General features: G+C 35.7%; 1 non-coding gene across 1 annotated transcript; it reads right to left on the bottom strand.

The window, feature by feature from the left end:
- Positions 1-4,184: 4,184 nt before the first annotated feature.
- Positions 4,185-4,292, bottom strand: LOC112725421 (small nucleolar RNA R71). Its single transcript, XR_003164531.1, has one exon. It is a non-coding gene; the product is annotated as a small nucleolar RNA R71 (small nucleolar RNA).
- Positions 4,293-4,624: the final 332 nt, after the last annotated feature.

Here is a 4,624-nt window from a genome sequence, read left to right as displayed (position 1 = left end):
TCCGAAACCACACTGCAAGAGAGGAATCATGGGGAGCCAAGCTCAAAGGAAAATATACAAGTTGAAGGCATTGTGGAGGCAGAGGATGCTGAAGAAGAGGATGTAGTACAAGACTTGGTTGAAGAAGAAGCAGCTCAGTCAAGGAATGGAGCACCAAGGGACGCGGAAGCTGCAAGTGGTGCCATTCCTATCTCATTTCCACACCTTGTTAGGAAGTCCAGAAAGCATATGGAACTAGACCCTAAAATGGTAGAAATATTCAAAAAGGTCGAGGTAACTGATGAGCGGATAATTTATACGCTTTTTGGCATTGTTTTTAGTAAGTTTTTAGTAGGATCTAGTTACTTTTAGGGATGTTTTTATTAGTTTTTATGCTAAATTCACATTTCTGGACTTTACTATGAGTTTGTGTGTTTTTCTGTGATTTCAGGTATTTTCTGGCAGAAATTGAGGGACTTGAGCAAAAATCAGATTCAGAGATTGAAGAAGGACTGCAGATGCTGTTGGATTCTGACCTCCCTGCACTCAAAGTGGATTTTCTGGAGCTACAGAACTCCAAATGGCGCGCTCTCAACGGCGTTGGAAAGTAGACATCCAGGGCTTTCCAGCAATATATAATAGTCCATACTTTTCCCGAGTTTAGACGATGCAAAAGGGCGTTGAACGCCAGTTCTACGCTACAGTCTGGAGTTAAACGCCAGAAACACGTCACGAACCAGAGTTGAACGCCAAAAACACGTTGGCGTTCAAATCCAAAAGAATCCTCTGCACGTGTAAACTTCAAGCTCAGCCCAAGCACACACCAAGTGGGCCCTGGAAGTGGATTTATGCATCAATTACTTACTTCTGTAAACCATAGTAGCTAGTTTAGTATAAATAGGACTTTTTACTATTGTATTTACATCTTCGGATCATCTTTGGAACATTTAGTCCTTAGACATTGGAGGCTGGCCATTCGGCCATGCCTGAACCTTCATCTCTTATGTATTTTAAATGGTAGAGTTTCTACACTCCATAGATTAAGGTGTGGAGCTCTGCTGTTCCTCATGATTTAATGCAAAGTACTACTGTTTTCTATTCAATTCAACTTATTCTGCTTCTAAGATATCCATTCGCACCCAAGAACATGATGAATGTGATGATTATGTGACGCTCATCATCATTCTCACTTATGAACGTGTGCCTGACAAACACTTCCGTTCTACATGCAAACAAGCTAGAATGAATATCTCTTGGATATCTAATACAGGGGACCGAGTCCGTGATATTAGAATCCTCGTGGTATAAGTTAGAACCCATGGATAGCCATTCCTGAGATCCAGAAAGTCTAAACCTTGTCTGTGGTATTCCGAGTAGGATCTGGGAAGGGATGGCTGTGATGAACTTCAAACTCGCAAGTACTGGGTATAGTGACAGACGCAAAAGGATAGTAAATCCTATTCCAGTATGATCGAGAACATCCAGATGATTAGCCATGCCGTGACAGAGCATTTGGACCATTTTCACAGAGAGGATGGGATGTAGCCATTGACAACGGTGATGCCCTTACAGAAAGCTTGCCATGGAAAGGAGTAAGACTGATTGGATGAAGACAACAGGAAAGCAAAGGATCAGAGGAACGAAAGCATCTCTATACGCTTATCTGAAATTCTCACCAATGCGAAGTTGTGAAGTTATTTTTGGACCATGGTACTGTGCACCGGTTATTGGCGCCATTATCAGGGAGAGAACGAAGAACAAATTTAACAACCTCAGAGTAACAATTTCGCATACCAAGTTTTTGGCGCCGTTGCCGGGGATTTTTCGAGTTTGGACAACTGACGGTTCATCTTGTTGCTCAGATTAGGTAATTTTCTTTTTGTTTTATTTTCAAAAAAAAATTTTCAAAAATCTTTCAAAAAATTTTCTCTTTGTTTTCAAAAATTATTTCAGAATTTTTAAGAGTGAGTTCTAGTGTTTCATGAAGCATGTTGAAGCCTGGCTGGCTGTAAAGCCATGTCTAAATTCTTTTGGACTTAGGCTTCCAAACCATCATCACAAGAGCAAGCTAGCTGTTCCTAATCCACCTGCTGTTGTATGACTGATTTGTATCTTCTAAAGCTTGGCTGGCTATTAAGCCATGTCTAACCCTCAGATTGGAGCTTTAGACTAAGAGTACAAGATTCCTAGAATTCATATTAAAAATTTTGAAATCCTTATTTCCTTTTTCAAATAATTTTCGAAAAATCCAAAAAAAAAAATCATAAAATCATAAAAATCAAAAATATGTTGTGTTTCTTGTTTGAGTCTTGAGTCAATTTTTAAGTTTGGTGTCAATTGTATTTTTTTCTAAAAAGTTTATGCATTTTTCGAAAATTCATGCATTCATAGTGTTCTTCATGATCTTCAAGTTGTTCTTGGCCAGTCTTCTTGTTTGATCTTTATATTTTCTTGTTTTGTGTCTTTTCTTGTTTTTCATATGCGTTATTGCATTCATAGTGTCCATACATGAAAAATTTCTACGTTTGGTGTCTTGCATGTTTTCTTTTCTTGAAAATTTTTCAAAAATAAGTCTTGATATTCATCTTGATCTTCAAAGTGTTCTTAGTGTTCATCTTGACATTCATAGTGTTCTTGCGTGCATTCATTGTTTTGATCTAAAAATTCTCATGCATTGAGTCTTTTTCATGTTTTTCTCTTTCATCATTAAAAATTCAAAAAATCAAAAAATATCTTTCCCTTTTTCTCTCTTAAAATTTCGAAAATTTGGATTGACTTTTTCAAAACTTTTTAAAATTTAGTTGTTTCTTATGAGTCAAATCAAACTTTCAATTTAAAAATCTTATCTTTTTCAAATTTTTTTCAAAAATCATATCTTTTCCATTTTTTTATTTATTTTTGAAAATTTCAAAAATCTTTTTCAAAATATTTTCAAAATATTTTTCTTATTTTTATATCATATTTTCGAAAATCACATCATCAATTAATGTTTTGATTCAAAAATTTTGAGTTTGTTGCTTACTTGTTAAGAAAGATTCAAACTTTAAGTTCTAGAATCATATCTTATGATTTCTTGTGAACCAAGTCATTAATTGTGATTTTAAAAATCAAATCTTTCTCAAAACTAATTCTAATCATATCTTTCTATCATATCCTTTTTTTAAATCTTATCTTTTTCAAAAATTTGATTTTCAAATATCTTTTCTAACTTCTTATCTTCTTATCTTTTCAAAATTGATTTTCAAATCTTTTTCAACTAACTAATTGACTTTTTGTTTGTTTCTTATCTTTTTCAAAACTACCTAACTAACTCTCTCTCTCTAATTTTTGAAAATCTCTTCCCTCTTTTTCAAAAATTCTTTTTAATTAACTAATTGTTTCAATTTTTAATTTTAATTTGATTTCATTCCTAATTTTCGAAAATCACTAACCCCTTTTCAAAATTTTATTTTCGAAAATCCTCCGTCTTTCTCGTCTCCTTCTATTTATTTATTCATCTACTAACACTTCATCTCACCCAAATTCGAACCCCTCTTCCATCTGTGTTCGAATTTTCTCTTCTTCCCTTCTTTACATTACATTCTTTTCTTCTTCTACTCACACAGGGGAACCTCTATACCTGGGTAAAAAGGATCCCTATTATTATTATTTTTCTGTTCCCTCTTTTTCATATGAGCAGGAGCAAGGACAAGAACATTCTTGTTGAAGCAGACCCTGAACCGGAAAGGACTCTGAAGAGGAAACTAAGAGAAGCTAAAATACAACAATCCAGAGATAACCTTACAGAAATTTTCGAACAGGAAGAGGAGATGGCAGCCGAAAATAATAATAATGCAAGGAGGATGCTTGGTGACTTTACTGCACCTAATTCCAATTTACATGGAAGAAGCATCTCCATCCCTACCATTGGAGCAAACAATTTTGAGCTTAATCCTCAATTAGTTTCTCTAATGCAACAAAATTGCAAGTTTCATGGACTTTCATCTGAAGATCCTTTTCAGTTCTTAACTGAATTCTTGCAGATCTGTGATACTGTTAAGACTAATGGAGTAGATCCTAAAGTCTACAAGCTCATGCTTTTCCCGTTTGCTGTAAGAGACAGAGCTAGAGTGTGGTTGGACTCTCAACCCAAAGATAGCCTGAACTCTTGGGATAAGCTGGTCACGGCTTTCTTAGCCATGTTCTTTCCTCCTCAAAATCTGAGTAAGCTTAGAGTGGATGTTCAAACCTTCAGACAGAAGGAAGGTGAATCCCTCTATGAAGCTTGGAAGAGATACAAGCAACTGACCAAAAAGTGTCCTTCTGACATGCTTTCAGAATGGACCATCCTAAATATATTCTATAATGGTCTATCTGAATTAGCTAAGATGTCATTGGATACTTCTGCAGGTGGATCCATTCGCCTAAAGAAAACGCCTGCAGAAGCTCAAGAACTCGTTGACATGGTTGCTAATAACCAGTTTATGTACACTTCTGAGAGGAATCTTGTGAGTAATGGGACGCCTCAGAAGAAGGGAGTTCTTGAAATTGATACTCTGAATGCCATATTGGCTCAGAATAAAATATTGACTCAGTAAGTCAATATGATTTCTCAAAGTCTAACTGGAATGCAAGCTGCATCCAACAGTACTCAAGAGGAATCTGC

This window comes from Arachis hypogaea, chromosome 11, assembly GCF_003086295.3.
Source record: "Arachis hypogaea cultivar Tifrunner chromosome 11, arahy.Tifrunner.gnm2.J5K5, whole genome shotgun sequence".
NCBI classification, from domain to species: domain Eukaryota; kingdom Viridiplantae; phylum Streptophyta; class Magnoliopsida; order Fabales; family Fabaceae; genus Arachis; species Arachis hypogaea.
This window is presented reverse-complemented; position numbering and strand designations above follow the sequence as displayed.